General features: G+C 37.5%; 1 protein-coding gene across 2 annotated transcripts in view; it reads right to left on the bottom strand.

The window, feature by feature from the left end:
• The window catches only part of Ptprr (protein tyrosine phosphatase, receptor type, R), a 214722-nt gene that overhangs the window by 155134 nt on the left and 33304 nt on the right, over positions 1 to 26284 (bottom strand). The window contains exon 1 of one of the 2 annotated variants that reach the window (XM_013023320.1): positions 11779 to 11851. The exons of the other annotated variant lie outside the window; for it this stretch is intronic. The gene's annotated coding sequence lies outside the window, so the exon portion shown is untranslated. Of the gene's footprint in view, positions 1 to 11778; positions 11852 to 26284 lie in introns of those variants that run through there. 2 annotated transcript variants of the gene reach the window in all.

Genomic DNA, 26284 nt, shown 5'->3' on the forward strand with positions numbered 1-26284 from the left:
ATGAGTAAATGAATGAATGTACACCAGATGGTGCTCCTTGGGACATTTCCTGGAAGGGAGGTTGTCAGGGGTCTACTTGAGAAGGATACATTTTGGATACTTCCCTCATGCCCCACTCCCATCGGCCATTTTGTCATGAGTTACCCAGGGCTAAGGAAATGCTTCGGCTGTTAATAACCACTGATGAAACGTTTGTGAATGCATTTATTTATGTACTATGAAGGTATTTGTGATCACCTCTAAGCTTTCTCCCTGAGATATAGTTCAGACACTATAGTACTTGCTATAAGCAAGTACTGAGGCAAGTTGTCAAATCTCTTCTGAATGGCTCTTTTGCACTGAGAAGGGCTTTGTGAATCACAACATTCTGGCAAAAAGACCTTTATTCATAAGACAGTCATCTCAGAAGCCCTGGCATTTTTAGCTGTCATTCAGCTGGTAGTGATGGCTGAATGTGGCACACGGGAGGGAAGCTACTCTCTTCCATGAGGACTTAAGAACTAAAACTGGTTTTCTACATTAGTGTAAAGATTTTTGTGTGAGTCTGTACAAGTATTGAGGCTTGAACTTAGGACCTTATGTTCTCACTCAAGCTTTGCTCTACCACTTCAGCCATGCTTCCAGTCCTAGTATTTGTAAATGATTTTTTTGTGTTGGTCCTGGGGCTTGAATTCAGGGCCTCAGTGCTGTCCCAGAGTTTTTCCCCCCCTTTTTTTTGCTCAAGGCTAGCTAGCACTTGAGCTACAGCTCTACTTTCAGCTTTTTGTTAGGGGGAATAGTTTATTGGAGAGAAGAGACTCATGGACTTTCCTGCCCAGGCTGGCTGCAAATGCTTTCAAAGAACAAATTAGGCTTGGTCCAGAAGTTCATTGGATATTGCTACTCCTATTTTAGCAAACAGAATTGAAGCTCAGATTGGTTAGGTGAATTACTCAAAAATCATAGTCTAAGAGTAAAGGAGTAGATCGTAGTCTCAGAATTTGTCTCTAGGTTCAGGAATCATTCTCCTACTCTATTCAAGACAGGAACAACAAGACAGGATCCATCCATGGAATCAGCAAATACATAAAACATACAAAACTACCCCTTTGGGGAAGCATCAGGGACTAAGATTTTTGGCTATCACAGCAACCAGACATATTCATACATGATGTGTGAGTTAGAACAAGGTAGGTTATGCTATATAATAAAGGACCCCAGACTTTCAAAAGCTTTATCAATAAACAATCATTTCTCACTCATGCATTCCATGTACAAAGAAGTTCTGCTTAGTAAAGACCTAGTGTATGGGAGATTGTACCCTGACACATTTCCATAATCTTAAAATGTGTGCTTCGTTATATACTGGCTCTTAAAGATTCTGCCTGGATGTGATGAATGTCATTCCACATCTATTTTAGTGGTCAAAACAGTTCAGTGTCAAAGTCTGTTGTCAGTATGCTCCAAGAAAAGGGTGATGAATAAATGTGAACAATAGCCGCAGTCTCCCACAGTTACCCAAGCAACTCTCACTATCTTTCAAGTTATAAAGCTGGAGACAGCACCATTGGCAAGCTAGCACCTTTGAGCCTTAAAGTCAGTCACTGATTTCTCACCCAATTAGGCTATCAGCACTTTGTATTTCTGCCAGAGGATAGCTTTGGGCAGAATAGAATCACTTTGCCAGAGACAAAAAGAGGAAAGTTGTCCATCATTCTGAGTTTGCTGTGCATTTAAATGGCCTTCCTGAAATAGTTGAAATAAAGTAGCTACGAAAAACTTCAGAATTCTCATAGTTAGCACCTAGTTCCAAGCTCCATGAAGGCAAAGACTTTTATTATTTTCCTTCTTTCTTTCTTTCTTTGTTTTTCTTTCTTTCTCTCTCTCTCTTTCTTTCTCTCTCTCTCTCTCATTCCTTCCTTCCTTCCTTCCTTCCTTCCTTCCTTCCTTCCTTCCTTTCTTTCTGTTGGTCATGGGGCCTGAACTCAGGGCCTGGTCACTGTCCCTCAGCTCTTCAGCTCAAGGCTCGCGCTCTACCACTTGAGCCACAGCACCACTTTCGGCTTTTTCTGCTTATGTGGGGCTGAGGAATCGAACCAGGAATCGCTCTACCACTGAACCACCTTCCCAGCCCTCTTTTTAAATATATATATATATATATATATATATATATATATATATATATATATATATATATATATATAGTAAAGATATTGTAAGAGCGATTACAGTTACATAAGTAAGGTAATAACTGCATTTCTTATCGAGTATTATTACCCCTCCTTTATTTTTCCCCTAACATCCCTTCCCTCCCCACCTCCCCAACTCCATCCTCCCCCCAACCTCCCCCTGCCAAAGTTATAAAATTTGTTTTCAACATAGTGTCTTGAACATCTCTTTGTTACAATGGGTCAACTGTATCCTTATTTCAGCATTTTATTATTTCCCTTACCCTCCCTAACTTAGAAAAATGTATATGAGAGATGCAGGGCACCAGAATCAAATACAGTGAAAACAGGGGTTATACCATGGGGGAAGAACATACTAGAGAAACAAAAATCACATAGTATATTATAAGTACATTAAAAATGAAGATAAAATCTCTTGTGTCCCTATCTTGGGGTTCATTTCGCTTAGCATTATCCTATATGGTTATACGTACATAGCTTTTGACATTTTCTGTTTGTCCTAGACATATATTACTTATTGCAGATAAGGGAAACCATAGACCTGTGTTTCTTTGGGCCTGACTTACTTCCTTTAATAATAATTTTTTTCCAAGTCTTTCCATTTACTAAAAAATGGGGCAATGTCATTCTTTCTGATGGGCATAGAATATATATATATATATATATATATATATATATATATATCACATTTTCTTGATCCATTCATCTACTGAGGGGCATCTGGTTTGGTTCCATATCTTAGCTATGGTGAATAATACTGCGATAAACATAGTTTCACTGGTAGCTTTAGTATGGCCTTGTTTGTGATTGTTTGGGTAAATGCCCAAAAGTGGGATTGCTGGGTCATAGTGGAGCTCTATGTGTTGTCCACTCTCTCCACTTCTCTTCAATTTACTATTAAAATGCCTAGCTAGAGCAATAAGATGCAAACATAAAAGGGATCCAAATAAGGAAAGATGAAGTAAAACTCTCCTTTTCAGATGACATGATCTTGTATTTAAAGAAGCCCTGGACTCTACTCCCAAGTTACTTGAGCTGATCTGAAACTTTGGCAAAATATCAGGGTATAAAATTAACCCTCAAAAAAAAAATCAATGGCATTCCTGTATGCCAATAATGAAAAGAGCACGGCTGAAATCAGGAAAGCAACTCCTTTGTAACAGCCCCACAAAAAATAAAATACCTAGGAGTTTACTTAACTAAAGAAGTGAAGGACCTCTATGATGAAAACTTTAAAGACCTGAAAATGGAAATTAAAGCAGAACTAAGGAAGTAGAAAAACCTCCCATATCCTGGATTAGGAGGATTAACATCGTGAAAATGGCAATACTGCCGAAGACTATCTACAAATTCAATGTGATACCTATCAATATCCCAATTTCATTCTTCAATGAAATAAAAGAAGCAATCCAAAAGTTCATATCAATAAAAGACCCCAAATAGCAAAAACAATGCTTAGCAGAAAGAATAGTGCTGGAGGAATATCAATACCAAATTTCAAATTCTACTACTAAGCCATAGTAATCAAAACAGCTTGGTACTGGCACATGAACAGACCTGAGGACCAATGGAATAGAACTGAAGACCCAAAAATTAACCCTATAGCCACCTAATCTTCGATAAGGGTGTTAAAAAAATACAATGGAAGGAAGACAACCTATTCACTAAGGTGAAGCAAAATTGGTGCTGGCAAAATTGGTTAAACACCTGTAGAAAACTAAAGCTAGATCCTTATCTATCTACCCTGCACCAGAATCAATTCCAAATGGACCAAAGACCTTAGAGTAAAAGCAGACACCCTGAAAACATTACAGGAAGGAATAGGAGACACTCTAGGGCTCCTTGGTACAGACCAAAGTTTTCTTAATAAAGACCCAGAAACACAACAAATTAAAGAAAGGTTGGACAAATGGGATTGCATGAAACTTCAGAGCTTCTGAACGGCAAAGGATATAGCTAGCAAGCTCAATAGAAAGCCCACGGCTTGGGAGAAGAGTGTCACTAGCCATACAAAGGACCAGGGTCTCATAGCTAAAACACACTTAGACTCAAATGTTTTTTCTTTCTTGCTATTGTTTCTAACATATTTATAAGGTAATTTCTTTGTTGCTTTGTATGTCCCTCCATCATGGTATAACCCTGTTTTCACTGTATTTGATGTTGGTATAATTTGTGGAGGGGAAGGTAAAAAACAAATCGTTTAAATAGGGATACAGGTGGACCCACTGCAACAATGAGATAGAAAGATGTTATGTTGAAAAATGAACTTTACACAACTTTGGCTCATGGGGTAGGGGCGGGGGGTGACAGGGGAGGGGGTGATGGGAAGGGATGGGAAGGGGACACAAAGGAGGAGGCAACAATGCTTGATAAGAAATGTACTCATTTTCTTGCCCATGTAATTGTAACCCCTCTGTATGGTATTTTCACAATAAAAAAAAGTAAAAAACAAAAAACAAACACACTTAGAACTCAAAAAATTAAATCTCCCAACAACAAATCCTCAAAGAAACAACTTCCTGATTAATAACTGGGCTAAAGACTTACAGAGAGACTTCTCTGAAGAGGAAGTAAGAATGGCCAATGGACAGATGAAGAAATAAATGTGCAACTTCTCTGGCCATAAAAGAAATGCCAAAACAACATTGAGATTCCACCTCACCCCAGTTAGAATGGCTATAATCAAGAATCTAATAACAACAGATGCTGTAGAGGATGTGACCAAACGGGAACTCTACTCCATTGTTGATGGGGGTATTGTTTTGTTTACCACTGGATATGTAGCTCTTAGCACAGTATCTGCCATAATTAATGTTGATAAAAGCTAATACATGTGATAGCCATTTGTAAAAGACTTCACTAGTGTTATCTTTAAGCTCTTTCACCAATCTAACACAACATGTAGGCATTGCCATCATCCTCATTTTACAGATGAAGAAACAGATGCAACTTAACTTACTTGAGTTCCTCTAGAACCTTAGTGAGTAGGAGTTGGAACAAAAGAAGACAACACTCGAACCCCATTATGTTCTGTTCTAAGTTGTGAATATTAAATATATTCAGTAGTCATTTCATTTGTGAGTATGGTGGTAGAAGTGAGGTTAAAATCATTTCATTGGTAATGAAATGACCTCACTATTTTAGACAACTATACTAGTACTCAAAAATCATCAGTGAATAACCTAGGCAAAGGTCCAATGAAGCTGTTGGCAGTATTTATTTGTTGTAAAGAAGAAGCCAGGCTGCAGGTGAAGAAGATACAACCAGGGGGAATCAAAGTGTTCTGTTGTTAACAAATGCTACAACATTGAGCAATCCACACAAGTGTCATTTTCTCTTTGGCTGGCATTCTAAAGAGCCAGCTCAGGGGGACAGAGCGTAGCTGTCAGTTCAGGCCTGCCTTTTGGCTTACCTGCCTGTAGCCATATGAAGCTTTCTCATTCCCTAAGAAAGCCTTCCCTGTCCTAAGTCATATTTATAGCCTCTGACTCAACCTTGTTGCGCCTTCTAGATATCTTATTCTTTCTTAAGGTCAGGAAGCCTGCCAACGTACAGCCTGCCACTTAAACTGAAGAGTTCTTCTTGGAGTACCCTAATTATGTTCAAGCCTGGGGCAGATTATTCTTGCATACCATCCTGCTTATTTTCCATGTTCACACTCTGAAATGAAATCTCTCTTCCAAGTTTAGCAGTCCACTCTAAGACATAAATGGATGTAAACTTATACAACCAAATTTGTTACCCCCTGACTTTGGATAGTTCAAAATAATGGGGTAGATTTCCTTGTTCATTAAGGCAGAACAGATTCATGCTATTCTGACTCTCCCAACTGTTAAAAGCTTTGTGGTTCATTGATAAACGATCTTCTAAGCTTTCACACTTTTCTGCAGGTCAGGAGTTGTGAATTCAAATGCCAATAGTGACAAGATGAATAATGTAGGTGAGTAAAACAAGCCAGGTTTGAGATGATATGAAATGAAGAGTTTTGACTTGAGGGCTTCACTGCCTTGAAAATTGTCATAAAGCTGCTAAATATGGTTTTCTAAGGGAAGTTCAAAATATGTATTCTTAAAGATGTGTTATCTTCTAATTTTAACATATCTCAGATTTAAAAATATTATGGAGAAGGGATATTCTAGACAGAGGAAACTGATACTTCTGGAGAAATGTAAGCCCACTGATTATGTTAGGGTGAATGCTTGGGGAAACCAAACAATGGGATTAAAAAGCCATGTAGCTTTTTAACCTCTGGGTGATGAGATTCCATTTTGGATCTAAGCAGTAATATGACATGGTCAGAATATCATTTACATTAGAGCATTTGAGCAGACAGGTCAAAGGGCAACAGGAGTTAGGAAGACACCACAGAGTCTTGGGGAAATGTGGAGGAATCTAACATGGGGGGATATACAGAAGAAATAGACCTGAGAGTAATTTAGGATGAAGTGGTGGATTCAATGTGATAGTGAGGAGAAGAAGTGTAGAGATTGTTACCTAGCCTTCTAGCTTGGAAAAGTGGGTCATCAAAGATTCTGGTCATTCACCATGTCTATAACACAGAAGCAAGAGCAGGCAGGTGGGCAAACAGGTAGGGAAAAGAAGAGCTGATGGATTCAGCTTTTGATTAGTGTTGTGCTGGGTGACATCCAGATGGGATAGAGGTAACTTATTGGGGAAGACACCGGAGTAGAAGCTGTGCTTATAATCATGAGACTGGATGGTACAGGAGCTGAAAAGCAACAGTTTAAGGTACAGAAAGAAGGTATAACTTACAGAACTCATGAAAGAAGGCATTTTACTATCAACTTCCACCATTATTCACCATGAGAAACTTAAATCCCACTGCAAGCCTCCGCCTATGGATAAAACAATGTTTCCCCCTGCCTACACATTGCCATGATCTGGATATCTAAGTTAAGTGGCAGGTTCACCTTGCACATGGTAATCCAATGAAAGATCCCTCAAAGGAATTGTAACATCTCTAATAGCCTCCAAAAAGTTCCTAAGGCAGCATATATTGAATACAATAAAGAAGTTAATGTTTTCCTGGGGCTGCTTATTTCCTCCCATGGAATTCATCTTCCAAAAGCAACTGCAGTTAAACATTTTATCATACTTGGAGAAGGGCTAACAATGACATTACTTTGACTCTATCTGCATGCGTTCTAGATTTTCAGGCATTTGTTTTCTGAATCTGCTGCCTACCGCCACAAACAACATTCTCCTGGGGCATGAACTATATACACTGCAAAAATCCACATAACCCTGGCATATCTGAGACCAACTTGCTATTATTCCAGGATGCTGGCATTCCAGAGTCCCTCATGGAGTTATAAAATATGGTAACCATCCATCACCTTTTATTTTTTTTACTTTTTATTTTTCCAGAGGACAGTTTATTGGCCTGGCAGATTTTTTTCCTTTTTTTTAAATTTTATTTTATTTGTGAACATACTGTACAGAGGGGTTACAATGCATGGGCAAGATAATGCATACATTTCTTACCAAGCATTGCAGCCTCCTCCTTTGTTTACCCTTCACCTCCTTTCCCAGCCTCCCCCCTCCCCCCCCAATCCTTCCTCCCCTTCCCCCGCCACCGACGTTGTAAAGCTCATTTTTGACATGACAATTTGTACTTCTCATTGTTGCAACAGGTCCACCTGAATCCTTAAACGACTTGTTTTTCCCCATCTCCTCCGCAAGTTATACTGACATCAAATATATTGAAAGCGGGGGTTATACTGTGGGGGAGGGACATACAAAACAAAGAAATAATCTTATAAATGTGTTAGAAACACATGCATGAAAGAAAAAAAACATTAAAATACCTATCTAAGTATTCATTTTCCTAACATCACATTATCTGACTTTTTCCGCTTGATTCATACATATACTAGATATTGCAAATAAGGGAAACCATGGGACCTGTGTTTCTTTGTGCCTGGCTTACTTCACTTAATATAATTTTTTCCAAGTTTTTCCATTTCCTAACAAATGGGGCAATGTCATTCTTTCTGATGGAGGCATAGAATTCCATTGTGTATATATACCACATTTTCTTGATCCATTCATCTACTGAAGGGCATCTGGGTTGGTTCCATATCTTAGCTATGCATCCACCACCTTTTAAAATATATTCTTAAAAATAAATTCGCCGATTTTATTTATATAATCCTTCCAGTTTTAAATTTAATTTTTGTTGGGGCTATGGGATTTGTGATAGCTCTATATTCAATGAGATGAATATCTCATTGCACAATATTGTTATTACTTGTAAAAAATCCTGGTTGGGCTTCTAACAGGGTATATTTCTAACAGGTATATTTCCTGGGGTCACTACCTTCTATCTAAAGAACTGGCCGGACAAGCATGGAAAGAGGGAGAGCCAGAATGTCTACCAAGTACAGAGAAAAGGGGCAGGTGAGTTTTCAATGCCATTATGATCTATGGTCACACTATTGGTGGAGCTGGTTGTATATTCAATAAGCACTGGTTGAAAGCTGGCTGTAATGCTTGCAAACACCATAGGCACAGCAGTTAGAATGTGTTTCCTTCACAGAATCTTGTGATGAACCAAATACAAAGATCAACTTCAAGTTCCTAGTTTTCATGCTATAAAAGCAAGATCTCAACTTTTGTTTCCCTTCCCTTTGCAGAAATATCGTTTGGTGGGAACCCAAAGGGTAGGCTTAGATATGGCCATTTTTAAAATTTTGCTCTCTCTAGAATGCCTATTTTATTACATCATTAACCTCGCAAACTATACTTGGCTAATATTTTTGGAGAAAGGATCATTCTGGTTAATAAAATCATACTTCTACAATGGAGGTCTCCCATATATCTGCCCACTTCTTTCTATCTCTGCTCTCAAAGTGTGGATCAGTGTTTTCTCTCTCCTACTGAAGCACTTTTTCCACTGCATTGGTCTCCTTATCCCAGCCTGTGTTCCACATTGCTGAGGAATAACTGAGCAGCTAGAACTTGCTCAGGTGACAATGGTTCTATTGACTACAGGATTCAATGGTTCCATTTTTGGTTTTCCCAGATGAAAATTCTTTCAGTTCCTGGGATGCAGCTTTAAAGCAGAGCAATGAAGGATGCTGAGCTAGAAAGTCACAATGTTTCTTATATTTTATGCTGCTGAGGCCATGAGACTGCTTTCATTAGCAATGATATCAAGTTCTGCAGGAAATAATAAATATCCTTCAATTTGGTGGAGTACTGTGATTTCCCTGCCACAAATTTAGTTTACATATTTATTCTGTTATTATTACATGGAAAGCCACAGACCTGGGACTATCTCTTTTCTTGATCCTGGAGGCCGGGTCTATTTTTTTTTTTAGCATTCCTTTACAAAGCAAAATGTTCACAATGTCAACCACATCAAGGATTTGTTACCTATTGAAGGTGACATTCCCTAAGGATGTACACACACACACACACACACACACACACACACACACACACACACACACATCACTACATTAAGATTGATGAATGAGGTTGCATATTGACTGCCTGATGTGGCAGTGGTCTCAAAGCAATTCAATTTGTTTAAGCAGGGCCAGTAGTTCTTTAGCATAAGCGTTATTTACTCTAAAGGTCAATAACACTAAAACATAAGACCTGCTGATGCCATTCTTGCTGACTGTATTTTTTCAAAGGATGAAAGCTCTTGGAAGCCATCGGCATGATGATTTATATCACACGCCATTGGTTACAAGTATTTGGAAGAGAGAAAGGGTAGTTTATTTGGTTGGCTGGGAAGGCGACCACTTCATTGCAGACAGTGGTAGATAGTCAGAAAGCAACATAAATAAAGCTGATATGACCAACATGCAGTGAAGAAAAGACTGTAACTGATAACAAAGCCCAAAGAAGCCATTATGGCCAACAGAGACACAAGGGACTACAAGAATAGGAATCAGGAAACCAGAGATGCATCAAAACCAAGGCATAGTAGAGCAGGATTGAATTGAAGTTACACACACAAAGGTTTGGGTTTAAACTTGTTTGGCTGGTAAAGACTGTTTTAGCTGAGTTTGGTAACTGTGTCCTATACCCAGTCTCTGTCTTTCTTTAATGGATAGAATATCCCGCATTTTAGTTGGATGGATGTTACCTATCTATAGATCATGTTTCCCTGTCTCTTTTTGCAGATTGAAATGATCATGTAACTAAATTCTGATTAATAGGGTGTTAGAAAAGATACCTGCATACTCTCAAACAAAAATTATTTGCTCTTCCTTCTTTTCCCAACCTGTCAGCTAGAACATGAATTTCTGATGAAGCTCAAAGTATGAGGGAGTAACAAAAAATACAAGATGAGACTGAGTAAACTAATGAATCAGAAGTACATTGTTCACCTGCTTAGCCTACTGGGTGAGATTTTTGTAGGAATAGAAATTAGAGTCACTAAAATATTGTCCTACTTCAATCAATTTCCCCTCTATCCTGTGTGTTTTTGTGTACTCATCATTGATAATCTGATCAGCGTTACCACAAGTCAGATGACTGAAGGTGCTTAAAATAAGGGGAGAAATCCTGTAAATAACTGCAATATATTTTTTCTGACATATATGCTTAATTGTGAAGTCAGAGATATTTTATAATATAATTTGATGCCATTGTGTCAGTTTGGGTTTGAGGAATCAGAAGGTAGAAGATAAAACATTCCACGAGAAATCATCAATGTGATTTCAAATCATTCTTTTAATGATGTAAGAATACTTGCATACAAAGCTAGCAAGTTAAGGAATTATTAGCATACTACCAATCAATAGAACCAAACTCTCTTTTGGTTGTGAGCACATCCTCCTCTTGTCATTGTACTTATATACAAGTAGAAAGAATGGCTCCTCCTCACTTGATCTGGGATGGCAGCTATATCTTCACTTGTGTTTAAAGTTCCATTCTTAGAGAAAAATTGTATTCATCTGTTTTGGGTGCGAAACCAGAATACCCATGTCTGGGTAAATTTGGTAAGGAAAGATTTAATTTGGCTCACTATTCTGGATGCCCCAGAAGAACTTTGGTGGAGGATCAGATCTGATGATGGTCAATTCTAGATAAGAGTCTCACAGACTTTCCTGCCTGGGGGGGGGGCTTTGAACCCATGATCCTCAGATCTCAACCTCCTAAGTAACTAGGATTACAGGCATAAGCCACTGGCACCTGTGATGGTCTTAACAGGTAGTCCTGAGGCAGTATAGGTGTTTATCTATGGCCATTTTCTCTGTTTTTGTTTTCTCTTTCTTCTTAAAAAGCAAATAATATCAATCATAAGACCTCCCTTCTGGTGATTTCATTTAATCCTGACCTTAAGGTTGTAGATAATCATAGGAAATCTCTCCTTAAATACAAAATGCATAATGGTAAGAACATTTATCATGGTTGGAAAAACCAACAAAAAAATGGAAGAAAGAAGGAAAAAGAAAGAGGAGCTAGAGATAGACAGAAAGAATAAATCCTGAACCATGCTAGGAATAGAAGTAGACAGATAGTATCTCTGTCTAATATGGTTAGTCTGATGGATAGCAATATTTCAGACAGGTTTATATATTTTCATATTAGAATAGGAAACCTTAGGAATGTGATTGTATAACCATACCTTATGTGATTTGCTCAGTGAGGTTAACTTCTTTCCCTCCACTCCTCATCTTCACCAAAATAAAGAAGCCTTCTTTTTCTCCCTCACCAAAATATGAAATGACAGCAAAATTCTTCAGTAAGGGGCTTTGAGTTTAATACTCACCCAGCTGTAAGGCCTAGAGACAAAATTTTTGATGTTGAAACTCTTGTGGCACCAATTAGTACACGGATATTTAAGATCTTCCAGAAAGACTTGGCAGAATTTGAAACGCTGTCTAGATTTTCATTTTAAGAAGTATTTGTTCTAGTTTTTGTAAGAACAGTTTAGAAAAAGTCATAACATATAATTTGTGCTACTTGCTTTGCATAAACAGTGATTTCCAGTGGAAATAATTTATACTCAGTTGATTTTGGAGTATCCAACGTTTTCCCCCCTTAGATTCTAGAAAGAAAACTATTTCACATGGGCATCATTATCAGCTATTATTACCAAAAACTAAGTGTGTTTTAATGAGCTTATAAGAAATGCCCCTCTACTCATTTTACAAATAATGGGAGAAATGCCTTTAAAATTAACTTAGAGTTCAGATGTTGACTCAGTATAAGCCTAAACTAACCATTAAATTCTAAAAATACAATGTAATGACTTGGTGTGTAGACAGCTGTGCTAGAGCTGACTAATCCCTATCTGAAATAATTAGCTAGTTCTATAACCAAATTTCATTCTCCCAGTGTCATTCCCTCTGGATATTTATATGCTTATCTGTGTTCATGAGGTTCATTTGTAGGAATTTATAGTGATCAGATTAGAAATGTATCTGATAATTGAAGGATAGAAATTACTGTAAATGTTATTTGGCTACTTTTTAAAGCTTTTACATAAAGTATAAAAAGAATTACTTTACAATAATTCTTTATACTTCAGATTGTTTATAGCTACTCCAAAAACATTAGGGCAGAATATTTGATAGATACTTAGAATTGTGATTTAGTCTGAGCAAGTGACTTGTTGAGTAATTTCTCTGTTATATCCATTCAATAAAATACAACTAATAAACTAAGTAGCCTGTATTGGGAACAACTACTTAGGCAGTTCATAAATAATACAAATTCTGGCTATTTCATCTTGATATAAAATAGAGAACTAAGAACTATTTTCAATTTTGTGTTTATATTTCAATATATCACTTATGCCAAACAATTGAATAATTTTGGGGTGGACACAACATGTTTAGACTAGAAAAGAGAATATATAGGAAGTTGTTAGTTTGAATTATTTTGGTGGCCATTATGTGGAGTGAAGGAATTAAGTGTGACTTGCATAAGTTCCAAAGATAGAAACTTGAATGATGTGTGCTAGGTAAAAGGGAGAAATTTCTAATTAAAGTACAATTAGCAGGGTTGGCCAGAAATTAACTGGTTACTCCAGGTATCATCATTTTCTCACTAAGAATGGTTCTTAAGAAAAGGCCAGATAGCCATTCAGAAAGTACACTGTTCAGGGCATTCAATCTTGTGGAGAACATTGACACTCAATTGCTCAGGTTTTGTCACTTTGCAATTTCCAAAATAAGAGTTGGGACTGAAGGTGGAATTTTTCCCCCCTCAACTCAACTACAAGTTACTTTAATTTGCATTTGCTTGGCACTCTAGTGCCTAGTAATACCTCACCAAGTTTGAGAAGAGGGACATCTGGTGGATAAAATATGCAAAGGAAAGGGATTTTCATTTCACATGCTAATTTTAAATACTGTTTGGGCATGTCCATTGATTTCCCCAAAAGTAAAAGTATAACTGAAAATGGTCAAAAATATTCATGATCAAATGATCTGTGTAAGGTAATTCTGTCATCTGACCCTTTGGCATACGTAGTGAGTGTCTTTTTTTGTGTCCTAGGATGAATTTGCTTATTTAGTAAGACATAATCATTTGGATTTGTTATTACTTTTGCTAAATCACTCAGAGAGGGAATGACAAAGAGAAAACAATTAGCTAAACTGTAAATACATTTCTTTTTCTTTTTAAAATCAGGGTCTTTGATAAAATGTTCATCTGACTTTTTCTGTTCTCATAAATTTAAAGTCAAATTTAAATATGTAAATGCAGTAGCATGTTTCTTTATGGGAAATAAGTAATTGTCCACCCATTTTCTGAAAGCAATATAGAAACTCTTGGATTAATAAGCTGACTCCAACTCTATTGACTCAAATAACTGTGTAGTTACTAGTCATATTCCCCCATCACAGATATCTATATTTAAATCACAAACGAGCAGCAGAAACATCATTCTTGAGAGCAGGGCTAATATTATAGTCTTTGTGTATTCAACATATAGGCATTTAAACATTTGGCATGAGATTTTCTTCAAATTCACCTAATTTTACACCCTCTCCCCTCCGCCCCCCTTTTTTTGTGAATCTACAGCTTTGTGTGTCTTTATTTTTCCTGCCTCCTATATTCACTCTGTGCCAGGCCAGGCCTGATGCAGAGCACAAAGGCAATTCTTTTACATGCCCCTTTCCTTCTTTATACCACGCTAAAAGGAAGTAGATGTTGTACCTATACTGTTTTGCACAAAATATAACCTCCATACTGATGTAGAATTGATGAATAAGTTAATAACTCATTAATATTTTTTTCTTTTTTGCCAGTCCTGGGGCTTAAATTCAGGGCCTGGGCCCTGCTCTGAGCTTTTGTGCTCAAGGCTAGTGCTCTTCTGTGGTTTTTTTTTTTTTGTATTGTTGTTGCTTTTTTTTGAGTTATTAATTGGAGACAAGAGTTTAATGGAATTTCCCTACCTTGGCTGGTTTTGAACAGCAATCCTTAGATCTCAGCCTCCTGATTAGCTAGGATTACCAAGTGTGAACCCTAGGACCCTAGCAGTTAACTTTTTTGAGTACGTAGGTAAACACTCTCCTAATATGTTCTACTTCATTTTTATCTACTGTGATTTCATAATAGCCAGCATATGTTACACATTCACTTTATTTAGATAGTGTCCTGTAAATAAGCCATTTCACTAAATCTCACGTTAATTTTATAAGGCAGAGATTTTGAAAAAAAATATTAGCTGTTCTTTCAAAGGAGGAAACCAAGGTTAGAAAATTTATGCAAGGTTAATGACAAAGACAATATTTGAATTAAGTTAGTTTCTGGTTACAGAATGAGTTCTGTCAACTTTTGTACCAATCTTGATTCCACTAATGACTCTATGATCAAATGCCCAGGTATACACATAACAGTGAGCATGAACATAAATAATCTAGTGATTTCTAGAAGATGGGAAACATTTTAACAGACAAGCCAGGAGACGGAGGACAGAAAAGTAACCAAAGTCCTAGAACAGCAAAACAGAAAAATGCCTTCTACAGAGATTAAGCGTGATAATTGTGAAATAGCTTGGATTATTTTCTCAGCCCCATTATTTACTGGAGCTGTGGCTTTAGGCAACTGCTTTAACTGCAAATTGTTTTTCCAGTATGAAAAGAGGAAATAAGAAAAGCAACCTACAGGAGTTTTATGAAGATTAAAGAAGTTAATATGTAAAAGCTACACAGGAAAGCTATTGGCACTAACATTGTTTTTGCTGTGATTCATTGTAATGAAGGCATACTCCATTGTGAAATAACCCATTATTTTCTCTATTATTCTGATAAGAAAATAATCTATTACCTATTTTAATAAGATTCACTCGGATGTCAGGTGTGTTGAAATATAAAAACATTAAAGGAGCACATCTTGGAATTAATGAAATATAGTTTAACAATGCTGTGTGGAAGAGAGAAGAAAGAAGCCAGTGGAGATCAAACTTAACATGTTTGAGCAGATGAACGCTTTTATTTTGAGTATCAGTTTTCAGTATCATTGTTCTGGGGACACCACCCATGCTTAGGCAGAATTTTGCTGTTGTAGTTTGTCCTTTGGTGAAAGGCGGGATGGGTACAAAGGAAGGCAGCTATGGCTCACAGATGGGTGAATGAGGGGAAGAGACCTAAGAGTGCGCGGGCAGGTAGAATTCATGGGATTTGATGGGACACCTTGAAAGTTCTTCAAGCCCAAATACAAAGCCATTTAAATGGCAACTGGGAGCCTAGGAAGGTAAAATAAGCGAGAAAAACGAAGCCATTTTGAAATGGGCTTTCCAGACTTAGGCCAAACCCATTATTCAAATCGTTCACTCAGGCTATGTTAAATTAAATGCCCCTATGAACTCAATGGGCTATAAAAGGATCTGTGAGGGATGTAAAACACAAAGAAGTATGAACATAATGACAAATAAAAGATCACAAAAGCAAAACTATTTTTTTTTAAATGTACAAGACACTACGTTGAAAACGAACTTTACAGCTTTGGCGGGGGAGGAGGAATTGTGGAGGGGGGAGGGAGGAATGGAAGGGGAAAAACAAAGGAGGGGGTAACAATGGTCGATAGGAAATGTGCTCATTACCTTACTCATGTAACTGTAGCCCCTCTGTACAGTATCTTTCCAATAAAAAATATACATTAAAAGAATGTTAATAAGCAGCATCATGAACTGCAACACCTGGATTTTTCCTCTTGGTGCATAATATTTCCTGGATTAATACTGTAGTATGTCTTTTTCAACGCTCTGATTACTATGAGAGCACTTAGCACTTGCTTAAATGGCAGTTGGGTCCTTCTCAGGAAATGGCAGCTCTGTTCTGAAGTTAATTAAGCTAGTCCCTTCTCAGGAGCTTAAATCAGTGCCAGGGGAGACTGTGACAGCTTAGAAGAAGCAGTACTGGAGTGGTATTACAGAATAGACATTAGACTAGAAGTTTAAGTAATTGAGTTCAAGTTCAGCTGTGTAACAAACCGGCTGTGTGACATTATATGAATTATCTTGTCTATCTCAGCTTCTGTATTCTTGTTCACACAGAAGACAAATTGAGTTTAAGACCTTAAATTTCCTTCCACCTCATGCTATTCCATTTTCTGATATTGTGTCCAGCATAAGAGAGACAGGCCAGGAGCTGCTGTCAGCAGGATTGATGTATATATTCTGGTATTTACAGGCAGGATCTTGGGGTATCCAAAAGAAGTTCTGTACTGATGAAAAAATAGTTTGGTTTCTCCTTTTGTACCTGATAATAATTGCAGCTACCACTCAGGAGACAAGGGCCCCACACTTGGTCTTATTTATTCCTTACTACAAGTCTCTGAAGTGAGTATAAGCACGGTAATTTTAAAGATGAGTTATAGGAACACAACAGAGATTCATTTTCTTGTTGTTGTTGGTCTTGGGGCTTGAACTAAGGGCTTGAGCAGCATGGGGCTTGAATTCAAGGTCTGGGCGCTGTCCTTGAGCTTTTTATTGCTCAAGGCTAACACTCTACCATTTAGAACCACAGCTTCATTTCCAGTTCCTGGGTGGTTAGCTGAAATAAGAGTCTTATAAACTTTCCTGCCCAGACTGGCTTTGAGCAGTGATCCTCACATATCAGCCTCATGAGTGACTAGGATTATAGATGTGAGCCACTAGCCCCCAGCACAACAGAGTGTGTTGATAATGAGAGTAATAATTACTGATACCTACTCGCCACAGTTACTATGCTAAGGACTTTTCATCTATTCACTCCCTCCATCCTCACATCCACCCTAGGAGGAAGGATCTGTCATAAGTGCCAACCTCATGGCTGAGACGTGAATGATTAAATAACCTGCTCTTGTCACATAGATGGAACCTAACCAATCCAATAGTATAAACTACAACATAGCCGCTGAGCATTCTGGTTGGTTAAACATACACAGAAAGTCACATTTGTAAAAAGGAAAAGAAAAGTCGAGGTTTGACTCTAAAGCCTAGACTTTCAAGTACGAATTTTCCTCTTGGTAGTACTGGGGATTGAACTCACAGCCTGTTTGCTAGGCAGGTGTTTTTTACCATTATACTCCCAATTCAACTTTTGTGTGTGGGGGGGGGGGCTTGAACTCTGGGCCTGGGTGCTGTCTCTCAACTCTTCAGCTCAACGCAAGCACTCTACCACTTGAGCCACAGTGCTACTTCCAGTTTTCTAGCAGTTTATTGGAACTAGAGTTTCACAGACTTTTCTGCCCAGGCTGGCTTTGACCCACAATCCTCAGATCTCAGCCTCCTGAGTAGCTTATAACAGCTAATCCAATGTAAATGCAATGTAAATAACTTATAATATAAATGTCTATTTATAGATATCCATTTATAGATAAATATACATATATATTATATCTCTATGTGTATATAGATATATATACAATAGCTATATCTATAGAGAGAGAATGAGAAAGATGTGTTTTCGTTCTCATATTCTCAAACATATATATCAGATCAGTTCTATGAACATATATAGTTTCCCATTTGATTGCTAAGGGTTCACTGGGAATTCATACTCAACTCTTTCATAACATGCAGCAAGGAACAAAGCTGCTAAGAAGGAAATTTCACAGCAAAGTCCACTGTTCCTGTCAACATTATCTACTAGTCTATATCTTGACAAAATCAAAGTACCACAAAGAGCCACTATAAATTCAGTAGATTTTACAGAGCTATTCTGTGCCATAATCCTTTTTCATTTTCTTTTTTTCTGAAGCAATAGATATATCCGCATTTGGCCCTCAAGTGTGTTCAATGTCCAAGGAGGTGAAGGTTCACTGTGTCATATGCAAACATAGAATTCTGTTCACTTATTCAAAGGCTGTGTAGCTCTCTTTTTATTTTAAAGAGCTATTTTTTTGACCTACTCTGATGCTGACTGACCAAGGATCTATTTTTTGTTTCCTTTTGTGGGTCGCATAAAAGCTGACATTGTGTTCAAGCACTAGAGCATAGAGCTTGGGTCTGGATGGATTCTGTTTGGATCCAAGCTCTAGCTCTGTCACTACTGACTGTGTTACCAAGAAATTTATTTAATGCTCAGGATCTCTGCTTGTAAGGTGGAGATAAGATAATACCTATCAGCAAGTTAATTACCTGGTCAGAGTCTGTTGTGAGTACCAAGTACAATAATATTGCTTAAACTTTGAAGACAGTTCTTGGTATATAGAAAGTACTTGATAAATGATGATGATGATGATGATTTTAGCCAATGCAGTCTGTGAATTACAGGCAGAAATCATAAACTCAAATATCTTCTGGGGCCAGAAATGTAAAAAAAAATGATGAAAGCTACAGCAAACTAAGACTGCATATTCTCTGCCTCTTAATGCTTCCAAATTCCAACTGCTCTTAAAAAGCACTTTGAAAGCTATGCAACACATATCTGCTCTTGAATTTAACCTCATGTAGGGATTTATGGGCCAAGAGAATTCTTCCATGAATGGTACAATAAAAACCTGAACACTTTTTATAAAACAGGATTAAAGAATTTCACTGTATCCATATATATATATATATATATATATATATATAATTGCTGGAAGATAGAACCATAAAATCGCTAAATGCAGGACTAAAGCTTAGCTGCAAACTTGAAAACAATCACTGTCACATAAGGGTCAGCAAAAGGAGGCAACAGCTTGAGTAGGCAGCCCTGGCATAGCTAGAGCATCTGAGGAGCCCTTGGGAAATTAGGGAATTCCTGCAATGTCCAAGGCCTTGACACTGACTGGTGACCTTGGAACCACAAGAAGCACTGTGGGAATGCAAAGGAATCTGAGAAGAAGTGTTCACAACTCATAGCTCGATTGCCCTGCCAACAGAAACAGGGAAGAAGCAAGGACAGAGAGAAGGTTCTGGGAAGTGCCAAGCCTCACAGCCTTCAGAGCCTATGTCGTATATGAAAATACAATCATTTTTATCCTGACTGCCTCATGCATGTACCTGAATGCTCACTGAAAGTAGGGTGTGAACACTATTTGGAAATGTTTCACTACTATGTGACTATGAGGTGTTCATTTTGGGGAAGGGTTTTCAGATCAACAAAGCACTGCATGAAAACTTCCACATAACAATCCCTGCATCCTACTTACACTAGGAAAGTTTTGGTACAGTTGAAGCTATTACAGGTCATGGGAAAGTGTTCTGAAGTTGCTCATAAGAGAATGAAATCTATGCACTTTAGTAAATAGAGGAAGAATTTCACGCACAGCCTGTGGCACTTTTAACTACCCACTGTTTTATTCTCTTCTATCTCTTCAGGCATTCTTTTTAGAAGAACTTAGGAGAGAACATAGTTTTGTTTTCATTGTTTTTTGTAAGACTCAGTTCTTTGAATTAATCTATTCATGTCCAAATATTACCAGAAACTTCAAAGCTAGTCACTGTACCACACTGTGGAAACATTGGTTCAAGAAACACTTACCTGGCATGTAGGTAGTGTCATGGATGGTGGGGAAAGAGACACATTTATCAAAAATTATATGACCATGGTAAACCCATGGGAAAGGTATATGAAAACAACAATGCAGGAAGGGCACTTCATCTAGCTGAATGAGAGGAATGATCACGCAGTTTCCAGATTGGGAAATAAATGCAATAGCATAGACACAAAGAAGGTAAGAGTGAGAATGATGAAATGAAATAGTTAAGGTCAAAAGGAATACAGAAAACAATATGTGAGGACTGGTATGTTTTCAGGTGGCACAATAAGAAGTATTTGTATGAGAACCATGAAAGAACAGATTTACCTGTGAGAACAGTCACTTTAAAGATAAAAGAATGAATGCAGGTGTGACTCTGTAATGGAGCATTTGCCTAGCAGATACGATGATCTAAATTCAATCCTCAGCATCACACATGGAGACAAACAAAAACAAAAACAAAACACTCAACCAGCCAAACAACCAAGCAAACAAAAAAACGGAGATAGTATCTACAGTTAAGGAAGTCAGTTTGAAGGCTATTGCTCCAACTAAGCAGGAAGTGATCACTTTTTTTTGTCCTTAATTGCAACTAGCATGGTGAAGAATATATTCATTACTTATTTACAGTGAGTGTGTGCTTTGACTCAGAAATTCATGGAAGAAAGGGAAGGAAGGGGAATTGAAAGAGGGATGGTCAACAAAGTTAAGGCACAACACATCAGACTGAAATCACTTATTAATTATTTAGGATAATAGGTATTTAGTTGCTACTATGATCCATTTGCAAACTAGAGATTAGAGACAAGGAATCCTTCCTCCAAGCTTGTTTCTGTAAACTAACACTATGTGTAATTCCTATTTCTTGCCCTTTTTTGCCTTTTGCTGTTTCACATTTTTTCCTGAACTTGGTACTTGAAATAGAATGCACGATCTATCTTCCTTCATTAAAGAAGAGAGCAAAGACTTGCTGTCTGGTATCTCTAGAAATAAGAGCAGTGGTTGGCTTAGAAAAAAATGCCCAATATATGTTTTATAAATACGACTCTTGTGTATTAGAGATAGAATAGGGTAGGACTGATATAAACCAATGGCGTTTGACACACTACATAAAAGCAGTTTCCTGGGCCTAGCTGGGGATGAGAGGCAAACACACTCACACTCACAGAGAAGAAAATACTAGCTAGGAAGAAAAACTCACAGCACAGTCTCTAAAGGCATATGTCAATATTATGGTTAAGCCATGGGTTTCTGTGAAATGAGTTTCACATGTGCTTTCTCCATTCCTAGAACTGGTAAGTATTTAATTTTCAATTTCCCTAATGTTCTTGCTATGGTAGCTTTACAGTTGAGCTTGAGAAACTGTCTAGCAGATGGGAAAATCAGCTAAGTTTTTACAGAGGTCATTGGTCAGATTGTGAAATCGGTAAACCCCTAAGAAGCCTCAGATTTCTCTCTTGCAAATATCCTTATGGATATTTGATTCCAGTGGCATCCATGCAAATTTACCAAATCCCTTTTGGAATGACTAGGATTGATCTCAGTCCAGACTGCCTCTTTGCTGCATTTGAGACAGTTGGAGCACCTGGAGACTGACCTTTGTTTAGTTGTGAGGTTTAGTAAGCAGATATAGCTATTCTTTCCATACCAAATTACAACTATCTTCCCATAAGACTTGTGAACTTACCAAAAGGTCATCAAGTTCTTTTTCTGTATGGGGTTTCTTTCAAGTTCAGCCCTGTGGAAACAAACAAGTGGCCCTGATTGACTACTGCCTTCCTAATCCAGTTCTTAAGGAACAAAATTTGGATTTCATAATCAGACCATAAACATGATATATACATATATATATGTTTTTTTCTTGTGAAAATACCATACAGAGGGGTTACAATTACATGAGCAAGGTAATGAGTACATTTCTTTTTTTTATTGTGAAAATACTGTACAGAGGGGTTACAATTACATGGGCAAGAATGAGTACATTTCTTTTTTTGGGGGGGGAGGGTCCGGTCATGGGCCTGAACTCTGGGCCTGGGCACTGTCCCTCAGCTCTTCAGCTCAAGGCTAGCACTCTACCACTTGAGCCACAGTGCCACTTCCAGCTTTTTTCTTTTTGCTTATGTGGTGCTGAGGAATCGAACCCAGGGCCTCAAGCATGCAAGGCAAGCGCTCTACCACTGAGCCACCTTCCCAGCCCCTTATTACTAATCTTATAGTTCTTAATTTATAGTTTGTCAGAGGCATATGTGTATAGGAAAAATATATTTAAGGGTCAGTATCACCTAAGGTTTCAGGCATCTACTGGAACTCTTAAATTTCATCTCTGGCAGATAAGGGGGATACATGCAGGCTATCACGTAGAGTTCTGAGATGAGGCATGAAAACCTCTGTTAGAACCTTATGAGTGGTAGCCCAATAAATAAAATTGATTTTTGTTCTTCACTGATTGTTACCCTTCATTTTCTAGATTCCCTGTTATCCTAAGATTGTTTCCTACATCTCCCCAGCAAATCAGTAGTTCAATAGGAACAACAACAAAAACCTTCAAGTCTGAACTCTATGCTCTATTTCCTCAAAGATAGCAAGAGAACAGCTGTTGCCAAAGCTGTTAGAATGTAAGGTTTACAATACAACCTTCAGTCACTGGAAAGTCAGAATGAGACACTGCTAACATTACTAGCATCCTGACAGTGAGCATGCTCCATACATACATTGTGTGAATGCTGTGGAATGTGTGCTTCTGACATTCAGCCACCTGCAGTCTTTGCAAAGATGCGCGGGAATCTTTTCATCGAGTTTTCCACATTGTTAGTTGAGCCAAGACTATGTAAAGAGGCATAGGTGCCTAGATTTGAGCCTTAAAAAAACAAAGGGCATGAACACACCTTAGGGATTAAAAATGTAACCACCACTTCAGACGAAGATATTTAGTTGACTCAAATCCAAAACTGATGCTACAGTCTCAGAAGATTTTAGGATCCAGCCAGGAAACCCATGGTATAAAGAAGGATCTGCGAGCAGTAAGGGCTGCAGCAAACTTGTGTGCATTTCCCTTCAGTCCTTTTAACAAGTCAGTCCATAGACTCACCTGTGACTGACAGATCACCCAGTGGGCCTGTGATTCCCTGGATAATGAGGACCCTGAAAAAAAATCCAATAGCAGCTAACTCTCCTTGAGAGAAAACTAGGACATGCTTGTCTCCATAGCCATCTGTTCAACAAGTAGCCTTCAATCTCATGGACAGCTTTTAGGTATCCATCTTTGTATTCTGGCTGCTCATGTCTCCCATAGACTAACTTGGTTCATCTTTAAATTTCTTTTTTCAGGACTATATCACTTTTTCTGTTCATGAGAAAAATTAGTCATAGGTTCATTCATTTTCCTAGAACAAGACTAGGAAACTATAGTCTCTCTAAGCTATCAATATATAGTATAATGATAGCATCAGTAAAGCATACTGGATACTATCACTTAGAACATCATTAGTGTGCTGGCTGCTAAGTTCCACCACGCACATGTATACATCGCATCATACCACACTCCATAAATACGTGTAATTATCTGGGGGCAACTAAAATTTTGAAAAAGGCCCTTCATCCACTCAGAGATTTAGTGCCATTAGTTGAGAAAAACCATAATTTAAAGGGGAAATTTCATGCTGGGACAAGTCACTGGAGTGTTTATGTTTTAGCAAAGGATGTTGTACTACTTTAGCTTCATTTGCAGAAGGTTTATCATAGTCTGTGGAGAAAAATGGAAGAGGTCGGAGAGGAAGCAATACAAAATTTTAGAGTTACTTCTTTGAACCTAACTTCGAAAACACAGTCTTTCTAGTTTTCACAAAACAAATGAAATACATTTAATGAACTTATTTTTAACTTTGCACTATTTTTGTAAAATAGAAATGAATTTTCTATGAAGAGGGTGCACAGAATTGATTAGAATAATATCTAGTATTTAAAATGTCATTTAATTTTTAGTGGTCATCCACAATAAGGAAGTATAATAGGACTTAGGTTCAGATATATATATATACACACATATATTCATGCTTGTAAATTACTCTTATTTCTATAAAGGATCACATGTGTAAATAGTCTTTATAGAGATAAGGCTATTCAGCACAAAAACATTAGAAATGGTTTGAGTTCACAGTCAAGACCATGACATTTTGCTCATTTTAAATGTCTTTCAAAGAAAGGATGGCAAAAGCATCCTCATGTTTGTTCATAGAATTTACTCAGGCAATCACTATACTCTAGAGCAAATGAAATGTGTGACAATCAAACTCTCTAAATTAGACAGAGGATTTCTATGGATTTTTATTAAATATCAATCCACCCAGAAATGTGTAATGGCCCTGTTAGAAGAAACAGAACAGTCAACTTTAAAACAGTCTGTGATAGCTGTCTTTATCATAACATAATGTGCTTCCATATATGTGGATTCATTTGATCCTCACTAAAATCTCATGAGAGCCACAGAGAAGTTGTAATAACCCAGTTTTCCATGAAGAAAAAGAAGGTTTGGAATGTTTGATTTAATGTTCTTTGGTTCTTGATGAGTTTCCAGTCTCAAGCTAACTCTCCAACTATTTATATAAATAAAAAACTTTGAGATCAAGTGGTTGGAATGGTTGCATGGTGTGGTGAAATGATCAAGTTGTCAACTTTCCATGATTGGAAAAGTACCTAGCTATTCAGTTTCTCTTGTCAGTGCCCAGAGATCTTCAAACCCTAGAGAAAGCAACCTGTACCAAACAAAATGCCTGAAAATCAAAGGGCCTAGTAATGTTATTTACAATAAAAAAAAAAGGACTCAGAGTTTTTGGCACTCTTTTCATTGGAGTTGTCAAGCTAGAGAGGAAGCCCAGGCCTGAACATAAAACAGCTACTTTGAGTTTAAATGAAAGAAGAGAAAGAACAATTTCTCAGAACCGATAGGTTTTTCTATTGTGAATGATCTATGGAACCAAAATATTTGGAATTCTTGCACCAATGCGAGCTTCCCTGGGAGAGTACTGGGTATACAAAGCTACATTTACCATGTTATACCTGTTTCTGTAAGCCATTTGTTTACTGGCACCATTTGACTAGTCTATAATTTTTCCAGGAGAATATGTAGTGGGGTGGGCAGATAACAGTAAAAAAATAAATATTTCCAGACACCAGCATCTGGAACACTCTAAAAACCAGAATGTTTGTAAGCTTTCGTGATATGGTGATCTGATAAAGGAGAGTGAACATGAACAGGTGACACTGAGGATTTTTGGTTAGTATGTCAGTTTTTAGTAGAATGTGTTAGTATACCAATTGTTAGTAGAATTTGTATGTCAATCGTTAGAATTGTAGTTAATACGTCAAGAATTTGTTAGTATGGAAATTAGCACCCTTTTCTAAGCTGGTAATTTTAGCTTGAAAGGTTTCTTTTCTACATAATACATGGATTCTGAGAACTCATTTATCTGAAAACTATTAATTAATACTGAAAACTATTCATACCTTAGTAGATTGACAATAGTATCCAACAGCTTTCAGTAACAACCTGAGTCTTAATTAGAGACAAATTTGGAAAGGAGATTGAAGGGAAGGGGAATAACAAATGGTGAAACAAAGGACCCAGGGGGAACCAATGCAACAACAACACTTACAAGACAATATGTTCGAAATGATCTGAGAACTTGGGGGACTGAGGGAGGGAAAGTCAGAGAAAAATGAGGGAGGGGGTAACAAGTTTGACAAGAAATGTACTTACTACCTTACTTATGTAACTGTAACCCCTCTGTACATCACCTTGAAAATAAAATTTTTTAAAAGGAATTGAATGATTGCTAAAATGTCAAGCTAATATTATAAATGACACACTTTGGGCCTTCCTTATGAGTCTTGTTGACTGATGTTGAAGTATCTTGAACTAATCCTCTGGGCTCTAAGTCCAACCTCTTCAAATATATCAGAAACAGCCAAGGAAATAGAGTTAAGATATGAATAAGACATGATCTGTGTTAAGAAACTGAGTTATACTCAATAGTATGAAGTTTGTGTGCCAGTATGGAAGGTTTGAACTCAGGGCATCAAGCTTTTTTTTTTAATTTAATTTAATTTTATTTGTGAACATACTGTACAGAGGAGTTACAATTACATGGGCAGGATAATGCGTACATTTCTTACCAAGCATTGCAGCCTCCTCCTTTGTTTACCCTTCACATCCCTTCCCAGCTTCCCCCCTC

This window comes from Dipodomys ordii, unplaced genomic scaffold (genome assembly GCF_000151885.1).
Source record: "Dipodomys ordii isolate 6190 unplaced genomic scaffold, Dord_2.0 Scaffold3, whole genome shotgun sequence".
NCBI lineage: Eukaryota > Metazoa > Chordata > Mammalia > Rodentia > Heteromyidae > Dipodomys > Dipodomys ordii.